At 41.6% G+C, this 22,369-nt stretch overlaps 1 protein-coding gene across 23 annotated transcripts in view; it reads left to right on the top strand.

Moving 5' to 3' along the window:
- LOC146809181 (uncharacterized) overlaps positions 1–22,369 on the top strand; it is a 1,126,689-nt gene that overhangs the window by 441,271 nt on the left and 663,049 nt on the right. The gene's annotated exons all lie outside the window — the stretch shown is intronic.

The following is a 22,369-nucleotide window of genomic DNA, read 5'->3' as shown; positions in this document are numbered from 1 at the left end:
TTGTTAATAGAATTGTTACAAAAATTATGCCAACCCTCAGTGTCATTGTTTGTCTTTGCAACTCCCTCCAAGCAGGTAGAGTAGCAGTTCCACCTTTCAAATGGAAAGTATTCTTTTCTCCTGTGATCCGACCTGTTTAGATGGTTAATCCAAAATATTGAAAAAGGTTGAATTTTTTTCATTTTGTCTAAAACAAAAAAGAAATCAGATTGTATAATTGATGTGTAGAAATCCTCCACATAATCAGGAGGTAGAAAACACAAAGATGTTAGTTTTCTGTGTTCGAATTGCAATTTACTGTTTGACACGTAACCCTCAGCTAAGGATGTTTTTCTATGTATTTTCCAAAATGCCTGGGAAAGATGGAATAAATCCTTGAATGTTTATTTCAATAAAGTTTACTAATAGTCATTATCATTTGTAATTCAGTCAATTATTATTTTCCTACAAATTTTGTTAACAGTTTTAATTTGACAACAGATACAAATTCAATATAAATTGAGGATTGCTTGTCAATGTGTAACCCATGAATAATATAATACTGCTGTTATTTATGTTAGCATGTAGAATTTTATTTCGGCAGAGTGGGTGGATTGTGAAATTAAAGGTGCAATCCATCAACCTAATTTCACTATTTCTAAGAGTTACAGTGTTCTGAAGGGTAGCAAAGATTGGTGTACGCTTTTGAGAATGTACATTGTCATAGAGAAGGTAAGGTTTATGGCTGAAAGACCAGTTAGTTCTGGGTAATATTTATTTGTGAGTAGGTATAATGGATTGTTAGTTGGGAATTACCTTCCTGTTTTGACGTTGCACTATTCTTATTAAATTTAGGATTGAGGACAAACTAGTAGCAATATGCATGAGGATATTCTCATCTACCTTCCTCAATATTGAGCCACAGGGATAATTATAGGTAGCACTGAGTGTTTTAGTATGCTTGACATTTTCTCTCACTTCCAACTCCATTGCAGAGGAAGATTGGTTGTGCTTTCTCATTTTTATAACAATATCACCAAGAGTAAAAATTCTGCGTTTGCAAAAGTTTGAGTAGTAGTCCACGCACCTCCAAAGACTCCTGAGCTCAGTAAGTCTCTCCTTACAATAAAGATACCCTAAAGGTACCCAACCACTATATTTAAGTAGTTTATTGCCCCTCTTAGATCAAATGTATTGTGCTTTTTGTGCACTTTCCATGTTTTGTTATTCTGAAAAAAAAACATTGTTAATATGTTATGAAAATGTTTTACATGCTATGCTTTATTTTGAAAGAAGAAATTAAATCTGGTTATCATGTTATCTTAATAAAGGGAAAATGTTAGTTGCTGAAATTCTATTGAAGGAAAGAGTTTAAAAATAGTTATTTTCCTTTTGTAGGTGAAAATATCCTGATTGTTATGCTATGTATGAAATGTTAAGATGTTTACCTGTTGGATTGGAATATTGATGTTGGATGTGAATTCATTTTTGAAGATCTCTTTGGAATTCTTTTTCGTTACTCAGCATTATTTTTCTTTAGTTTTTGGGAGACTGTTGTTCGGAAATTATTGACTGTTCAAAGTTATAAGGTTTTACTGATGTTTTGTATACGGGTAGTTAATTCTGTAAAATGAAATATCATGTTCTCCATTTCAATCACTGTTTGCAAAAAAGATTTTTTTTTGTTTGGGTTTCGATTCTGCTTATAGAAAGTGAATACTGATAATTATTTGCCTGTTTGGATGTGGAACAATTGGTTAACACTGTTTGTGAAGTAGTTTATATGATGATTTAGAAATTTGCTATTTGATGTACAAGTTGATTTCCTTTCAATTTTGGATTTCTCAGTGTTTTCCTCAATGATTAGATGTAGACCTAGAATTTGGAACAAAGTGAATTGTTTAGTTTTGTTATCTTCATTTTTTATCTCTTTATGATGGAAAACATAAATTATTGCACATTTTATTGTCTTTTCTTAGACTGATTTTTCAGTGTCCAATACCTTCCCCGAGTTGGCCCTGGGAGGAGTTATAAATAATAAATCTGACCCCCCACCCCCCCACCAATGCCCAACACCTTGCTTGCGTTGGCCCTGGGTGGAGTTGGGAATAGTAATTCTGACCCCCTTTAGTGACCAGCACCTGACATGAGTTTGCACTGACTGGAGTTTAGAATAGTAAACCTGCCCTGCTTTAGTGACCACCACATTCTCGAGCTTGCCCTGACTGGAGTTCAGAATAGAAAATCTGCTCTATCTTTCGTGTCCAATACATTGCAAGGATTTGCCCTGACTAAAGTTTAGCATAATAAATCTGCTCCCCTTCAGAGACCAGCACCTTCCTTGACTTTTCCCTGACCGCAGTTTAGAATAGAAAATCTGCTCTGTATATGTTAACAACATCTACTCTACTTTTAGCCTTATTGCTTTAAAAAAAAAGTACATTTGCTCCTTACACTGTTTCTCTTTGTTCCTTAAAAAACGCATTTCTTGAAAAAATCTTTACTATTGATATATGCATATATAAGTTTTAAATTAACTCGCAAGCCCTTTCCAACCGCCGAGGCTGAGAAGCTTTGCCCTGCCGTATTATGATGCAACCGCTGCTACAACGGCGGTCACATCAATGGCGGAGCATCTATCCCCAAATATGTCACTCACAGAAAACATGCAAATTGTACACACAAGGAAGACATATGTGGGAGTATACCTTGTGCACCATGTACCCCACTGCTGGCAGAATGTACAGCCCAGTCAATGGGGATGCATACCGCATAAGGACTTACCTGGAATCCAGCACCAACAGGATCGTATTCATCGAGGTTCAGTTGCCCAGATGTCCAGATGTAGGGGGGACCCGGAGGAAGGCATCCACAGCAGAGACTCCCAGAGCGGAGCGAATTTGGTGTGTATGCATCCCAAATCCTTTATTTCCGACGACTCGGGGCAGCAGGTTGGACCGCCAGGGTCAGGTCATCATAATCCGGATGGCGATGGTAGATCTCTGTACTGCCCTTTAGCTGCTATTTTTCTCTGACCTGTTACAGCAACAAATGATAGACGGAATGCTGAATTAATCAAACATTTACCCCAGTCAAGAGATCTGGGTTAAAACCATCATTCATTTCCTCACTACGCCACCCCAGTTTGTATCCAGCCATATGCAAATCCGTCTTGACCCTGTTCCTCATGGGAACAGTCCAGCCCGAACTATCAAGCCAGGTCCTCCCTGGACCAGAAACAAGCATCCGGAGACTGGTTTGTTTCAGGGTAACACCCCTCATCAGCCAGGCTAGCTTGAATCCAGTGGCACAGTGAGCAAGGGACCCACGTCTGGGCATACCCATCCCACTTAGGACGAAAAGTGTTACAGCAAACATGATGGATGGAATGCTGAATGAATCAAATATTCACCCCCAGTCAAGAGATCTGGGTTAAAACCATCATTATTTTTCTGACTACACCGCCCCAGTTTGGACCCAGCCATATGCAAATCAGTCTTGACCCTGTTCCTCATGTTAACAGTCCAGCCCAAACTGCCAAGCCAGGTCCTTCCTTGACTGTAAACAAGCAACCTGGGACCGATTTCAAGGCAACACCCCTCATCAGACAGGCTAGCTTGAATCCAGTGGCACAGTGAGCATGGGACCCACGTCTGGGCATACCCATCCCACTTATGGCAAAAAGTGTTACAGCAACAAATGATGGATGGAATAATGAATGAATCAAACTTTCACCCCCAGTCAAGAGATCTGGGTTAAAACCATCATTATTTTTCTGACTGCACCACCCCAATTTGGATCCAGCCATATGTAAATCAGTCTTGAGCCTATTCCTCATGGAAACAGTCCAGCCCAAACTGCCAAGCCAGGTCCTCCCTGGACCAGAAACAAGCATCATGAGACCGGTTTCGGGGTAACACCCCTCATCAGCCAGACTATCTTGAATCCAGTGACACAGTGAGCAAGGGACCCATGTCTGGGCATACCCATTCCACTTAGGGTGAAAAGTGTTTCTGCAACAAATGATGGATGGAATAATGAATGAATCAAACATTCACCCCCAGTCAAGATATCTGGGTTAAACCATCATTCTTTTTCTGACTACGCCACCCCAGTTTGGACCCAGTCATTTGCAAATCAGTCTTGACCCTGTTCCTCATGGGAACAGTCCAGCCCGAACTGCCAAGCCAGGTCCTCCCTTGACCGGAAACAAGCATCCTGGGACTGATTTTGTTGTAACACCCCTCATCAGCCAGGCTAGTTTGAGTCCAGTGGCACAGTGAGCAAGGGACCCATGTCTCGGCATTCCCATCCCACTTAGGGTGAAAAGTGCTACAACAACAAATGATGGACAGAATTCTGAATGAATCAAACATTCACCCCCAGTCAGGAGATCTGGGTTAAAACCATCATTCTTTTCCTCACTACGCAACCCCAGTTTGGACCCAGCCATCTCGGCGGTTGGAAAAAAGCTGTCGGAGTTGGCGGTCTTTCAGCGGTTGGTTGGAGTGCAGGATACACGCATCCAAATCTGGCGGTCGAAGCGACCGCTTCTGACGAGATCGCGGCAGTCCCACCATCTCCATCAAGACCACAGACGCCGTTCCGACCAGCATCATAATCAGCCCTTTAGTATCCAGCATAAAAAAGAAGACTCACTTGAGTGCCCACAATAGAGATTACTGTGGGTATTTACAACTGTGAATCTTGCCTGGGCTACCTCCTCATTTCCTCTTCTGAGGTTGATATGATACATACATTTTAATAGAGTAAGAGATCATATTAATAAGGCTCTATTACACTGATTGGTGCTGCATGATACCTCTCTGTTCACTCACTCAAACACTAAAACACTTACAACATAGCAACACAACAAATACAAAACTCTGCCAACATGCAGGCCTCCAAAATGCAGCATGAGGCTTGTCCAAAAATGTGCTTTAGCACCCCTAAGCAGTTAAATTCACACCCACCCAATGGCAGCCCTCAAAAGTCAGAACCTGTAGCACCCGTTCAGGACAAGTGACATCACAGTGGTGTTGCAGGTGCTCCACCTTAACCACACCAACCTCAAGGTTGAGAAAGGGCTCCGGGTGAGGTGTGCCTATACATTGTATTTTTCCTTTCCCAGCTTCACGTCAGACATGTTTAGCTGCTGCTCACTTTATTCTGGTACATTTGAATGACACCTCACCCACTGGGCGCTTGAACCCTTTGCTGCCAATAGGATAAAACATAGAAAGTCAGGACCTTATGTTAATATGCATTTGACTAGTTTTCTAAGTGGTACTATAACATGTGAAACCATGAACCATTCCTGGCTTTTCAGCCTACAGAAATTCGCGTTATGAGGTTTGTAGTTTTGCTTTTGACACTGTTGTTATTGTCTCAATAACACAGCATACAGAGTGTTATTGTATAAAATCGGAATTGGCTGAAGGTGTTATACATGACACGGAGACAGTGATCAAATATGCTTTCACATTTTACAAAGTCTTGTAGTACATTTAAAAAAACTGCTTCTTCACACAGAAAACAAAATGGAAACTTTGCTCTCATATTTTGTAAGGGTGCAGTTTTTTATTAACATCATTCAAATGATTGCAGATAATTTGTATTTTGTGTATTGGAAAGATTTAGACTAGGCTTCACAGCACAACAAACATTGACAGTTGCATTGCAACCTTCCCTAAATGAATAGGTAAAGGACAGGTGGGAGCAATAGAACAAATATCACATAATTCTCTCACACATGCAGGACAAGTACAACAAAAATAGATATCGCACTAAAGGGAGTAAGAGGAGTTAAAGGAGTGTAGCTTGTTATCCTGAAATATGCACTTGGATCGGGATTACAACTTCTGCAAAAATACCAATCCAATCCAATATTTCTTTATTTCGGTTGTTCGCCATAAAAGAACAAACACAGATATATACAAACAGTTAAAAAGATTTTAAAAAGTTAATAATTCACAAAAGAAGAAAAAAAAAAGTTAAAAAAGAGATAAAAACAATTCATCTAAAGTAGTACTTTTTAGGTTAAGAAGATGGTAGGAAAATCAGTCACAGTCAGGGCCTTGGTTTTGCATCTTAAGGAAGTTTCTCCTGACCCACCACATGGAATTCAAGAAACGTGAAACTGCAAAAACTATATGGGAATCTGTGTTGCATTTTAAAATTCTAAAAGTTTCCATGCAGTGGATTGTGCCTATATTTTTACACAGCTGTACCAACCATCTTTGTCTTATTAGTTGATATCCCGGGCAAAAACAAATACCACTTTTTCCCAACTCAAGCTTTGTCAGGTAAAAACTGTCGGATTTTGTACAAGGAAGTATTAATATTCTTTGCCTGATTTACAGACCGCATTTTATGCACATAAAGGTGTACTGCGGTAATACAACTTACCTTTTTCAAAATCCACATCTGAACTAAAACCAGACGATCAATGAATAAACAAGTTCAGCACTTACTCCTGTAGAATTTATTTAATGTGTTATTACCATGTTATTTCCCATTAAAAGGTGTAGAACTTGGAAAAGGTAGGTAATACCCCACTTGAAAAACACCATAGTGAGCATTTATTTAATGAGTGCAGTATTGCAATGTTTCAACGTTGCTGACACTGTTTAAATAATTGAAAATTTAAGTTTGTAAATGAAACAGATGTTTTATTTATATGTGTGCTGTAAAACATTGACATTCTGAAGCCATCGTTTTAAATACTTTCCTGTACCTAAGGAAGAGTATCACTAGATCAAATTAAAAAGCCATCAATTTTTTGTCTGAAAAATCAAAAGCACATACTATGCTAAAATGATTAGTACGAAATGGTGTGTTCTATTTATTATTAATTTTCAGGGTGAACTCCTTCAAGGTTATTTAGGGGTGCATCATCATCATCTTCTGCATCCCTAGTTCTAGCACCACTGCCTACTATGTCATCTTACCACTCAGCTGCATTGATACAGAATGCTGAATGCTTTTCCTGCATACTGTATCTGGTTCCCTGGTAAAGCCACCACCATATTCTGTCTTCCCCAGCTTGCTGCTAGAAGCTTAGCTTTTGTCTACCTTTCATAAGTATTATATGTGAATACTGTGTGTTGACTGGCTTAGGGGATACTCAGTGGAGTATATCGAGTACACCTAAATAATATAATAAGAGTGAAAACAACTCCACAAAAATGTCTCAGACTGTGTGTTTATTTTCCTTTCATCAAAGAATGGGGTTTCAATGTGCCTGTATACTAGGAAGCAGACTTCCTTGAAAAGGCTCCATGTTACATTTTTTTCAAGAGAAGGATACTTTGAGAGTGTTTTAATGCATGTAATTTTAGGGATGGGGACTATGAACCCTAATAGTTTTAACTCTGCTTTTTCTCTGTTAGTAGGTCTGGATTGACAGCAGACCTATCACCAGATCATATGTGATCAACAAAAAGTGAACATTCACAGTACTACTGACTGAGAGAGGGCCCAGTGGAATTTGTCTCACACTTACCACTGTCATTGGAATATCTAGATTGAGATCCACACCGTTTTTTGCTACCTCTCTGTCTTTGAGGATAAAATGTTGGTCTTATCTAAATGAAACTAGATTGTCCTCTGTAATTTGAAAACTAGAGCCTCTTGTTGATTTGGAAACGACTGGCAGAACAGCCACCTCTTCTGTCAGGCTATGAGAAGACCTGTTGGTCAAAAACCTCTCTCATGGAAATTTGGGCTTTATCTCTAGAAAACAGGGTACTGATGTATTTAAAGATACCTCATATAAAGTTATCCTTCAACATTTGCCGCTGGTTCTTCCTCTGTGGATTCTATGAGTTCAAGGTCTAGATTTCTACGTAACCTTTTGCAGTATCCAAGAGAAATTGCAGAATGGCATTGCCAATCAAGCATATTACCCATTGAATAAAATTTGACAGCTTGTTAGGGTCAATGGTCATAGCTTCCTCTTTTGCCTGTTGCCCAATCTTAAGAATTGTTGTTACCGGACCATTATGTCGAAGGACATGTATTGACAGGTCAACAAGGCTCTGTCAATACCTTTTTTTGTGAACTTATTGTATTTGAAGAAACAAGTTAAATGTTTAGAAATGGCTACTGGAGTAACTAGAACCTAATCAGGATTAGGGTGTCTAGGGCATTCAGAAGTCATCTTGTTTCTGACTACCTTGTCTAAGAGTTGCCAAATTGTAGACCTGATGTACTCCTTGTACATGAGATTAGTCTACCAATCCGATAAAAGTGGATGGAAAAGCAAAGACATATCAAGCAAAGGTACTACAATCAACTCATCAATTTCAGAATTGATTTGACTATATTTTTTCTCTTTTGTAGGTATTAAAATTATTTTTGGACCAAGTTAGTTAAATTGTGAATCATCTTGTTGATCCTCATCTGTGTCCGTCAAATAAATGATCACATCTGAGTCATCAGCCTAAATTTGTGTGACCTATCTCTGCCTGTTTTACCATTCTAGAAAATTGTTCTACCAACGTTTTATTCATTGTGAAGTTTGTAAAACCACACAGTAAAGTGTAAGCAATAAAGTAAGAATACATAAGACCGGCAGTGTCTATCGTACCTGAATTCCAACACAAATACATTGTGGACTGCCAAAGGATATTCACACCTTTCTCCACTGAATCCCAACCTCCAATAACTATGTTGGAGTGCAGAGACCTCTGGGGGAAAGAGGAAGGGATAGAGATGACAGAGACCAGTAATGGATCCAATGATCAATACCTAAACAAGAAGATAAACACTCTTTATTAATTCTGGATACTTTAGTAGTCATACACGCATAGAATGAAACGCACATAATAGTTAACACACTCTTTCTTGGCTGGTTTTAGTAGTCATACACACGTAGAATGAAACCCACATATTAGTTAACACACTCTTTCTTGGTTGACATTCTGTGCATATATATATAAATATATCCTTTTGATTCCATCACTTGCTGCAGACTTTTTTCCACAAACGGGCACGTACCACCATATCAGTGCTTAAATAGTATTTATTTTTCAAGCAGCCATTACGTGTTTTGGCTCTGACGAGCCTTGATCACATGACAAGCGCCACTGGTTGGATTTACTCTTTTAAAGTGACAGGTGCAAGATTCAAAGTGCAAAATGATGCATTCATAGACATTGAAAACATCTTTGTGAAATATCGCAATAAGTATGTTTTTTGCATAAATATAGACATCTAGGAATTCTTTTCTCAATAAAATTCATCAGTGTGAGAAAGTCCTTACCCAGACTTTTAAAACCAAGAACTGTTATGATCTACATATTTACATTAAATCATCCAGTTCAAAGAAAGAGGTGATCAATGTCGCAAAGATAACGTATGTACAGTGCTTTAAACAATAGATGTATAAAAAATATATATAAAAAGTTTTGTTCCTGATATCCTTGCCATTACACACCCTCCTATGGTTTCCACAATTAGATTTTGTTCTAACGTTCATATATGATTGATCATAACAAAGTGCAAGTGCATGTGACAAGTTCCCTTAAAGACCCTTACTTGTTATCTCCCTTTGTAAAAGTGCAAAGTGCATTATGGTTAATTAAAAGAAACCTTACTTAAGAACTCTTGTTAAAACGATTCATAAAAAGGTATTAACAATATTTTTTAATTCTGTCACTATTTGTGTTTACAATCTCGTTTTCCTATTTGGCAGGCTGGCAGTTTAGCTTGATCTTTCTGAATCTCAGCATAAATACCTAATTTGTATTTGGTCACCATCAGTTTCTATTCACTCTTGTCTTAATTAATGATTTACGTTTATCACATCTCTGATATTATGTGTTGGTGAAGTCAGATAGAAGGACCTTAGCTTGTGTATTTCTTCTTTCCACTCCATGCAGTACTATTGTTGGAGCCTGTCATACATATGTAGGTGTATGTATATGTATCACCCTACAACGTCATTGGCATATGTGCTTTGGATACTAATCTGGATTTTTATTTATTGTTTAACCAAAGTATAAGTACTCACGCAGTTACAACTTGTTTAAAGACTTATTAAAGGCATGCACAGAGATCCTCTGACGTTTTAAGGCCTCCAGGGTGCTTAGAATCCAGTTCCGAAATATAATGTGTCTCCAATTTTCTTAATGTCATCCCTCTAGTGCCTCCCCTCCTACTTGGTGGAACTGCATCAATGAGGTAGTACTTGAGCTCTCACATATTAGAGTTGTGCTGATCTTTAAAATGTCGTGCCACTGGATAAGTATTATATTGGTTGACTTTGGCTCTCATATGCTGGAGTATTCTCTTATGAGCTTGGAGTTTTGTGCTACCTATATATCGTAAACCACGGGGGCAACATTTGTGAAACCTATGGTTTTTTAAGTGAATTTGCAAGGTTTTTTAAATGCTAATTCCTAACTATAACGTGTGTGAAACCTATGGTTGTTTCAGTAAATTTCAAAGGTTTTTTAAATGCTAATTTATTGATCTTTTTTTTTTATGGCATCTACAGCTTGCGCGCAACATGCGCGCACTGTGCGCACACCTTTCCGATTTTTTCTCACCCTTCGGAGTCCTTCAGGGACCCCCTGACAAAGGCTTGGGGGGTCAGAAACTCTCTACCCTGCCCCCTTTTCACGTTCTTATATGTTTTTTTTGTTTTTTTAGGTTTTTCGAAAAAAAAAATGTTTTTTTCACCCTTGGGGGACCTTCTGTGACCCCCTGACAAAGGCTAGGGGGTCAGGAACTGTCCACCCTGCCCCCTTTTCATATTCTCCTCCTTTGTTTTTCACTGTCTCAGACTGCGAGAGACAAAATGGCGGCCGACACTTCCTGATTTCGACCGATTCGAATGTTTACTGACATCTAACAACCAATCAGAATTTCGCTCGCGCACGGCACCGTGCGCGCACAGTGCAAGCACCGTGCGCGCACGATGCACGCGTATAGATATTTATATGCTTTTAAATGCTATTTTCTCAGAAAATACTGAACAGATTTACACCAGCCGTTCGGCTGTACCTTCGACTAAAAGTCCTATGAAAAAATGCATGGGGAAAACGCGTTTTGGGACCCCCCTTTTTTCTCGGCCCCCGCTTGATGAATCACCCCGAGACTTTCAGGGTAGGAGCTGAGCAGAGCGCCCCATAAGTTTTGGAAATTTCGCGAGGATTCGTCAACCGGCACCAAAGTTATTCAAAATAGAATTTTCAGATTTCCTATGGAAACACGATCCTAACTATAACTATCTACTGGTGACCGCCAGTAGATAATATATATATATATGTATATATATATGATGCAAACTCCTCATTAATTTCTCCAATCCTTTGGCACAAGGAGCGTAGACTACACAGTATAAGCGGTAAAAAATATAGCTTAATCCTTCCTCAAAACAGCGATGGAACAGCCATTACGGGTTTCAGCCCCGGAGGGCCTTGATCACATATATATATATATATCTCACTGAAAAAACCATAGGTTTCAGGCACGTTATAGTTAGGAATTAGCATTTAAAAAACCTTAGAAATTCACTGAAAAAAACACAGGTTTCAGGGGCGTTATAGTTATCTGGACTTTTCACTCATACAAAACCATTGAAATTCCCCCGTTATAGTTAGTTCAGCTAACTATATTTTGTGCACCCGCAATGCACTGCTGATGACGTCACATATTACAATACTCATGACATGGTCAGTGACATCACTGATGACATCACTGATGACATCTCAAATGACATCACTGATGGCATCATCCTTGTGATAGAGTGGCAGACCTCATCGCACCCTAATATAACCTTTGATACACACATTAAAAAATAGAAACTAAAATTTTCAAAACAATGGACATACCAATATCAGTTACAACAACCTATTTAGTAATTCTAAGATCCACATACACATCCACTCATTCACCAACAGTCCTATACAGTCACTCATACATGTACTCACTCATCATATGTACTCATACACCTATACATCCTGTTACACAACGCCACTCATCCATAGAGTTACTCACACACATAGTAACTCATGCTAATAAAGAATCAAACATCCATTTACTTGCATATACAGTTATACCCACACCACCACACTTCTACAGAAACTTACACATACTTAGTATTTTAAACAATCACTTATAGAAACACATACTTATTCATACAGGAACTCTTTCAATCTCTCACTCTCACATATACTCACTTATATTCACCAATAGACACATATACTAGTTTAAAACATATATAGTTACTCATAAAGACACTATTGAGACAGTCATTCACTCACTAACACACCCATGCACACACTCATCCACCCATATAGTCCTGCAAACATGCTGCTGTCTTCAACACATACAAACAGTGAGTCACTCATTCATGCACCTATGCACTATGTAATACCCCCCACCGAACCATACAGACACTCAGACACTCATACTGATACTCCAAAAACCAACTAATAACCTATATAGACACTCATGTAGCTACTCACCAACCCATGCAGCCACTTATACATAACGTGAGAGACTGATACAGATATTTACATATTTAAACATTACTCACTAAGCCATGTATTCACTAAGAAACACTTAATCAGTCAGTTATACAATCAATTTTTCAAAAACAAATCATCCATTTATATATATATATATATATTTATACCCCCATTTATTCTTCCATCGACCTTGAGATATACATATATAAAACATATGTAATTTTCAGAAAAACACACATTCACTGGATGATGTCATCAGTGATGTCATCAGTGATGTCATTTGAGATGTCATCAGTGATGTCATGAGTGATGTCACTGGCCATGTCATGAGTGATGTAATATGTGACGTCATCAGCAGTGTATTGTGGCGCGCGAGTTATAGTTAGGTGAACTAACTATAACAGGGGAATTTCAATGGTTTTGTACGAGTGAAAAGTCCAGCTAACTATAACGCCCCTGAATCCTATGGTTTTTTCAGTGAATTTCTAAGGTTTTTTAAATGCTAATTCCTAACTATAACATGCCTGAAACCTATGGTTTTTTCGGTGAATTTCAAAGGTTTTTTAAATGCTAATTTCTAACTATGCCTACAGAGATAGGACATGTGAAGAAAGAAGAAAAACGCACAGAAAGAAAAAAAAGAAATGCAGAAAGAAGCAACAGAAGTCCTCAAAGACGAAGAAAAGTGCAGGAAGAAGGATAACGTGCAGAAAGAACAAATAGAAGAGCAGAAAGAAGCCTTGTTGCGAAATCATCCTGTACCCTCAACTTTTTCAGACGGATACTGGTGTTAACTGAGTCTGACTAACCAGTCCTAGAGCCAGTGCTATGTTAAAAGACACTCAGAATACCGTGAAAACACCTACATACACTAGGGAACACTATGCGTTGGGGTCCCCCTGTGATCAGCATGACCTCCTCTGTAAGCCCCTAGTATATAATAGGGCAGGGGATTAAAACTACCTCTTAAAGCGCCACAGGGCGTGTTTGCACACGTCACCTCAGGCCCCGTCCCCTCACTTCCCCACTGTGTAAACACGCTCTGTGGCCGTTTTAAGTTGGGAGATTAAGTCCCCTTGAATCCCGAGGGTCCCTAGGGTCCAACTAGACCACTAGGTACCTCCAGTAAGCGACACAAAGCTGCGTTGCAGAGTGATGTAAAAAGGGGCACGGCCTAGACCACCTCTCTGCAACGCAGCGCAGTGGGTGGCGCTTACTGGAAGCACCTGGTGGGCTAATTGGCCCCCAGGGTCCCTCAGGATTGAAGGGGAATTATTTCTCCAACTTAAAACGCGCCACAGGGCTTGTTTGCGCACGTTAACTCAGGCCCCGTCCCCTCCCTTCACCACTGTGTAAACACGCCCTGTGGCCATTTTTAGTTGGGAGATTAAGTTTATTTGAATCCTGAGGGCCCCTACGGTCCAACTAGCCAACTAGGTACCTCCAGTAAGCGCCACAGAGCTGCAGTGCAGAGAGGTGTAAAAAGTGGCACGGCCTGGACCACCTCTCTGCAACGCAGCTCAGTGGCGCTTACTGGAAGCACCTGGTGGGCTAGTTAGCCCCCAGGGGCCCTCAGGATTGAAGGGGAATTATTTCCCCAACTTAAAACGTGCCATAGGGCGTGTTTGCACAAGTCACCTCAGGCCCCGTCCCCTCCCTTCCCCACTGTGTAAACATGCCCTGTGGCCATTTTTTAAGTTGGGAGATTAAGTCCCCTTGAATCCTGAGGATCCCTAGGGGCAAAATAGCCCACTAGGTACATCCAGTAAGCGCCATTGCAGAGAGGTGTAAAAAGGGGCACGGCCTGCACCACCTCTCTGCAACGCAGATCAGTGGCGCTTACTGGTAGCACCTGGTGGGCTAGTTGGCCCCCAGGGTCCCTCAGGATTGAAAGGGAATTATTTCCCCAACATAAAATGCGCCACAGGGTGTGTTTTCACACGTCACCTCAGGCCCCGTCCCCTCCCTTCACCACTGTATAAACACGCCCTGTGGCCGTTCTAAGTTGAGAGATTAAGTCCCCTTGAATCCTAAGGGTCCCTAGGGTCAAACTAGCCCATTAGGTACCTCCAGTAAGCGCCACAGAGCTGCGTTGCATAGAGGTGTAAAAAGGGGCGTGGCCTCACAACACCTGTCTGCAACGCAGCTCCCGGGTGCATACTGGAGATACCTGTTGGGCTAGTTGGCCCTCAGGGACCCTCAGTGTTGAAGGGGAATTAATTCCCCAACTTACAACTGGCCAGGGGGCTCGTTTGCAGAGTGCTGCAAGGAGGGGGCGTGGCCTCCGGCGCGATGCCGGTCTTTTATTTATTTTATTTTTTTAAGAAGGAGGGCTGTGTTGCCCCCCTTCTTTTTCTAATTTAATGGCCCTCCCAAGGCCATAATCGGCCCAAGGGACCCCAACCCCCAGGTCATGGCCTTTTTTTTTTATTCTTTAGGAGGGGGCTGCGTTGCCCCCCGCCTCAGGCCACTTATGGTCCCGGGGACCCCATCCCCCGGGGCCGGCCTTTGTTTTTTATTATTTTTAAAAAATATATATTTATAGAAACACCTAGGACATGCTAGACAAACCGTATGTACCTATCACCATGAGGATTTGCGTGATATTCATTAAAAGGCGACTATGCATAGAATGAATCCACATGGAATGTATTTACACCGCTAGTGAAGCTCTGACGTGTCTGGCGCCCTACCGTGCCTAATCCCAGCGCCCCCGCTGGTGGGTACTCTCCAAGTAGACACCCTTGTCGTTTATTTATACAAACATGGGTAGCTATTGACGGGCACATTTAATATACACGCACACCAAGCCATTCAAAGGGGATTCGACAAAAATTCGACCAAACTATGCAAGAAACCCCCCTCACGGTTAATAAAACACACATCCACCGCCGGATGTGTAATACTTTTTATTTTACTCTCTGGAAAGGAGACAAAACTCACTTGAGAGTCACAGCGTGCTCCTGGCTGAGCCCAATGCTGTGTTACACCCACCAGTGCCCGCCAAGTGCCTTACACCTCTGTGTTGTATTCCACCAGCTAGTGCGTATGCTATGACACTCTCTAGCCCATGGGCACTGTAACACCACCCCGTGAATATGTCATGCCACACTTGCCTTCCCACGGGTTATATTGCCCCTTCCAACGTGCCTTCCTCGATGACTATGTTATAACGCACAGCGCTATGCCATACATATTACAATCTGGGCTCCATATCTTTGTCACAGTGCATATGCAACGTTACACTCCCCAGCACATATTTTATATTAAAACTTTAGAGACTAGTTAGGTTACACAACACTGCCCTGTGCATATTCCACTCCCAGGCACATATCGCATAGCACGCGCTAGTGCCTGTGCTATCTTGCGCTCTCCAATGAATTTGTCATTGCGCACAATGTATTGCATATTATATTTCACGCCCCGGTTCATCTTATATCACACTTTTTGGTGCATAGTTTATACCATATACTATATCTAGTTTTCATTTTCAATCGTGCTCTCAGGACTATGTTCTATATAACACTGCGTCCACCTACCCTTTTCACGGGCATTACGTTTTGCGATGGGGGTGGAGGGTCAGGGGGTGTTGCTGACAAGTGAGCCCGGAGTCACAGTCACAAACGTCCTCTTCTTCCTGAATAAAAGTGAGATTATGCTGCATACTTGTTCATATTTTAAGTAGTTCGTACAGACACACATTTTAAAAACAATAAAGGTCCTAATACCCACCTTCTCTGAACAGTTAACTTGCTGCCCCATCCACCTCCTCCTTATCCTCTGTTGTCTGAATCCATGGACTAGCCTCCTCCCTCCTGCCATGCATGGTCTGATGTGCTGCCAATGCCCTCCATTTAGCATGATGTACCAGTCCACTCCTCCTGCCCTCCATTGCCCAATTCTATGGCCCATCATTGACCTCCTGCTTAGCCTCTGTGCTTAGCTTGCTGCCCCTATTCTCCTTCCCCTTGCCCTCCGATGTCTTTGTGCATGCCCCTGCTCCATCCTTTTTGCCCACCGTGTTCCATGGACCTGCCACTCCTATCTACTCTGAGTGTTCTGTTGAGGTGCCACTCCCCTCCCACCTCCCTAGCATTGTCAGATGACTGTAACCTGTCTCTGCCACCTCCACCCTGCTTGTCCACATGCCATGCCCCTATCCCCTTCCTCTTGTCCTCCATGGTCCATTTTACTGCCACACCCTTCTGCCTTCCCTGGTCTATTGTGCTGCAACTGCTCCTCCTGCCTGCCCCACGCGGTCTGTTGTGAGGCCCCTTCCCCTGAACTCTCTTGTCTGTTCCCAGGTCCTGACCCTCCCTTCTATCCTCCATGGTCCTTTGTGCATGCCCCTGCACCCTCCTTCTTGCCCATCATAGTCATTGTGCTGCCACTAACCCTCCCGCTTGCCATGCATGGTCTTCTGTGCTGCCATGGCCCCTTCCACCTTCCCTGTGTGGTCAGCTGGCTGCCCCTGACCCCCTACCACCTTCCCTCCATGGTCTGTGTGTACGCCATCATAGTCTCATTGTTGCTCTCCATGGTGTGTCTTGTTTCTAGTGCCCATCCTGCCTGACCTCCATGGTCATGTTGCTGCTCCTGCCCTGCCCCCTTGCCCCCAGCCCTCTGTTTCCATGTGCAGACCCCTATTCCCTCCCTCCTGGCTTGCCTGTTCCATTGTAATGCCCCTGATCCGTCCGACCTGCCCTTTATGGTCTGTTATGCTGCAGCTTTCTCTCCTGTCTATCCATTATGGTCAGCTAGCTACCATTGCCTCTTTCCACTCTGTTCTCTGTTGTCCATGTGCATGGTCCTGTCCCCTCCTTCTTGCTTTCTATGGATTGTTGTGCTGCACTCCTGTCCCGCATGCGCTATGTGGTGTATTGTGCTGCTGCAAACCCTGATGCCTGCCCTGTAGGGTCAGTTTGGTGCACCTCTCCATGTCCCTCCTGTCCTCTGTTATCCGAGTCCATGTCCCTACCCCAATTCCTCCTGCCTACCATGATCCAATGTACCATACTTGCGAACATTTTAAACTTGGTAAGAGGGAGATTTTGAAAAAAAACTGGGTTATTGATTTTCTCCTTTGAGTTACATTGAAAAAGAGGAGATTGTAGACAGGAGGCAAATCAAATAAAGCCCATTTGAGCTTAAAAACATTGGACGTTTCCTGGCTGAAACAGGTCTGTTGGCATGTATGGTTATACTACCACTGCCTCTTCCTTCTGCCCACAATGGTCTATTATATTGCCACAGCCTCTCTTGCCAGTCCTGTATTGTTGGTTTGTTGCCCCTGCCACCCTTTCCACTGCCCTCCATAGTCTGCAGTGCTGCCACTGCCCTTCCTGCATGCCCAGTGTGGTCAAATTGTTGCCTCTGCACTCTCCTACCTGCCTTCAATTTTGAGAGTCAGTGCCCCTGGCCTCTACCTCTCAATAGTATCCCAATGAACAACTAGATTGCTAACATTCTATATTTATTACAAAAGTGTGGAACGCCTGACGTCATCTTGATGTAATCAAAACTGTAATAACTAGAGTATTTCCTTTAGAAATTACATATATGAGAGGGTCTTATTTGCATCACAATTATGGTTAGTGCTCTAAAAAACTAAAATGAGGACATATTTTATGAGTTTTCAAATAGCGACAAAGAACTTTTAAATTATTTGTAATCTTTATGTTTTTTTATCCAGTTGACCACTTGATTAAATGTTGCACCTAGGGGAGAGGATGTGGTGTTACTTCCAGAGCTGCAGACTTTGCAACTGGGGAATCAGGTTGGAGTTTCTACTTCAGCTCAACATTCTGTGATTCTGGTCAAATCACTTAATCTCCCCATGTCTACAACCAAAATGAATTTGATCTTGTATGACGTAACCAATGGTCATGTAAAGCACTCCAATACCTGACAAGTCTGCACTATATAAAACTGCAAATACACAAAAAATAAGTGTTTTGCACACTTCTGTCATTGGGCTACATCTCGGTGATATTTGTGCTGCATTTGGGCTCTTTTGTCTCTGGTGGCCATCTTGGGAGATTTATTTGTTATGAAGTTTCCTAATTTCCTCATTTACTGCAGTCTCCACAGTAGGAAATACTTTCAGTTTTTTACTTTGGTTCCATCAAGAAGGCATTCAGATGTGTCACACATTTGCCATAAACTCTGAATGTTAGCACTCTAGTTGCTCATTAGATCACTGTAGTAAAGCTACTGCTCACCAGGGAAGTCTGCTGCTGGTATTCAAAGTGCATGTTTCAGTCTGCATGTCAGACTTTTTTTATGAAATAGAAGAGGATTTGAGAAGTCAAAATGTGCCCTAATTTTTCTTTCTGCAGCACTAATCATAATTTCTATGGCAAAATTAACCCCCTCATTTTGTTCCTTTGTAAATTAAATGTTTTAAGTGTTACCCCTTTATTCCAATCAAGATGCCTTCAGGTGAGCCATACTTTTGTCATAAGTAAGACTGTTAGCGCTCTAGTTGTTCGTTAGAACACTCTGGGACATTCTGTCATTGGGCTATACTTGGGCTACATCTGGGTGATATTTGGGCTACATGTGGGCTCTTTTGTCTCTGGTGGCCATTTTATGAGACTTATTTGTTATGATGTTTCCTAATTTCCTCATTTACTACAGTCTCCTCAGTAGGAAATTCTTTCAGTTTTTTACTTTGATTCCATCAAGAAGGCATTCAGATGTGTCACACATTTGCCATAAATTCAGAATGTTAGCACTCTAGTTGCTTATTAGATCACTGTAGTAAAGCTACTGCTCGCCAGGGAAGTCTGCTGCTGGTATTGAAAGCATGTTTCAGTCTGCATGTCAGAATTTTTTAATGAAATAGAAGAGGATTTGAGAGTCACTCAAAATGTACCCTAATTTTTCAGTCTGCAGCACTAATCATACTTTCAATGGCAAAATGACTTCCTCATGTTTTTCCTTTTTAAATTAAATGTTTTATATATATATATATATATATATATATATATCCTGCTCAGCTGCACCTGGAAAGCGCGGCACGCTGAAGGCGGGTGCTTCAAATGCGGAGGTGCACCGCAATCTCTATTAACGCTCCATGACTCCTTCGGGTTTCCAGGAAAGAATCGAGCACTCACGGGTAAGTAGTACGGCAGCTTCGTTTATTTTAAAGGAGTAAACAACAGACGCGTTTCGGAGCTAGTCCTTCCTCAGTGTTGTTACTAAGTTCATTGCAAGCTACGTCTTATATACATCGTTCAAAATTAAACATAGAGGAGGTCAGAGGGGACAGCGGTCCGGGATATTTGGGCGCCATCTTTAAATGGTCAAAAAATAATGGTTCAGATACAAACATATAAAGATATATGATCATGGATTGGCTGTGAAATAGTTAATGTTTTTCGAAATACATAAAACATTTCATCAGTATAGATGCAAAAAATATAGAATTATCACATTGGATATGTTTCACAGTACAATCTCTTAGTTATAAGGCCGTGGATCGGCAGTCCGCCTGTATCAGGCGATTTATGACCCCGTGATAGGTGCCAGACAAAACTATTCATTTTGACCATAATTATGCAATGTCAATGTTTCGCCGTGTATCGGCACTATTAGCTAATAAGTCAAATGGTAAAGAACAATCAATGTCAAAAAAAGAGGAATGGTGCAAGGAAAGAAAAAAGGGGTAAGGGAAAAAGGGGGGTAAGGGAAAAACAGGAACAGAAGAAAGAAGATGTGACACATATTTTTAGAGTCAATGCTAGACAGCATATTCAGATAACACACATTGGGTCACAATCAGAATTACAATTGATGATTAGTAGGTCAAGTATTACTGAGTGGCAATGACTCCTGGAGTATCTATTATCTAGGTCCCTAGATGTACAATCAGTTCTTCTCCTGAGTTTAACCCATATGGGGTCTTAGTTTGGAGATCAATTATATATCTTGACTCCAGTCGCCTTAATCTTGCTACTCTATCCCCGAGTTCTCCGAGGATGAAACAGCCGGCTCCTCTGGTGAACATACTACTCCTTTTCAATTGGAGTTCAACCCTTTAAAGATGGCGCCCAAATATCCCGGACCGCTGTCCCCTCTGACCTCCTCTATGTTTAATTTTGAACGATGTATATAAGACGTGGCTTGCAATGAACTTAGTAACAACACTGAGGAAGGACTAGCTCCGAAACGCGTCTGTTGTTTACTCCTTTGAAATAAACGAAGCTGCCGTACTACTTACCCGTGAGTGCTCGATTCTTTCCTGGAAACCCGAAGGAGTCATGGAGCGTTAATATATATATATATATATATGTATATATATATATACATATATATATATATATATATATTCACTTAAAAACCATAGGTTTCACACACGTTATAGTTAGGAATTAGCATTTAGAAAACCTTGCAAATTCACTTAAAAAACCATAGGTTTCACACATGTTATAGTTAGGTGGAATTTTAGTCACGTGATGTACCTCTTAAAAGACACCCAAGCGCACCTGGGCGCTTGCATTTCAGTCCGTGAACAAGGCAATCATGCCGAAACGTTGGGCGAATGAAAGCAGGCGCTTTTGAAAGACTCTGTGAATAAAGTGATTTCACGGTATTGGGCCTCACCTTTGTTTGTTTGCCAAGCGTGGTGTTGTGAGCTGCTCCGTGCTCATGCAGTGAGACCGCCCTGTAGGGCCCTGGGCTCCGGAAACGGAGGAACGCTTTTGCTTCTTTGAGGATATTAATTGAGGAGCCTGGCCCACCTGCGCCCCCAACCTACGAAGGATTTGCCACTTGAGCTAAATGGAACTGCGCAGGGAAGGGATTCAAACAGAAAGACATTCTGTTTTGATCGTGCCGTGAACAGCTGCCCTTCCAGAGTCATATTTTCTGGCAAGAACATTTGCAAAGATGGTTCGTTTCACCTGACTGTGCTCATATTTCCACTATCTGCAGTGCTTGTGTAATGTACATTTACCATCGAGGAAAACATTTATTAACTTGGAACATCCAGTCTTTATTTAAAACGAAATTCACAATGCACTATGGGAACAGAAGTACCTGTAATTTTAGTCACGTGATGTACCTCTTAAAAACACCCAAGCGCACCTGGGCGCTTGCATTTCAGTCCGTGAACAAGGCAATCATGCCGAAACGTTGGGCGAATGAAAGCAGGCGCTTTTGAAAGACTCTGTGAATAAAGTGATTTCACGGTATTGGGCCTCACCTTTGTTTGTTTGCCAAGCGTGGTGTTGTGAGCTGCTCCGTGCTCATGCAGTGAGACCGCCCTGTAGGGCCCTGGGCTCCGGAAACGGAGGAACGCTTTTGCTTCTTTGAGGATATTAATTGAGGAGCCTGGCCCACCTGCGCCCCCAACCTACGAAGGATTTGCCACTTGAGCTAAATGGAACTGCGCAGGGAAGGGATTCAAACAGAAAGACATTCTGTTTTGATCGTGCCGTGAACAGCTGCCCTTCCAGAGTCATATTTTCTGGCAAGAACATTTGCAAAGATGGTTCGTTTCACCTGACTGTGCTCATATTTCCACTATCTGCAGTGCTTGTGTAATGTACATTTACCATCGAGGAAAACATTTATTAACTTGGAACATCCAGTCTTTATTTAAAACGAAATTCACAATGCACTATGGGAACAGAAGTACCTGTAATTTTAGTCACGTGATGTACCTCTTAAAAGACACCCAAGCGCACCTGGGCGCTTGCATTTCAGTCCGTGAACAAGGCAATCATGCCGAAACGTTGGGTGAATGAAAGCAGGCGCTTTTGAAAGACTCTGTGAATAAAGTGATTTCACGGTATTGGGCCTCACCTTTGTTTGTTTGCCAAGCGTGGTGTTGTGAGCTGCTCCGTGCTCATGCAGTGAGACCGCCCTGTAGGGCCCTGGGCTCCGGAAACGGAGGAACGCTTTTG

This window comes from Triturus cristatus, chromosome 7, assembly GCF_964204655.1.
Source record: "Triturus cristatus chromosome 7, aTriCri1.1, whole genome shotgun sequence".
NCBI classification, from domain to species: domain Eukaryota; kingdom Metazoa; phylum Chordata; class Amphibia; order Caudata; family Salamandridae; genus Triturus; species Triturus cristatus.
Note: the sequence above shows the minus strand (reverse complement) of the source record. Positions and strands in the feature narration are given on the sequence as shown.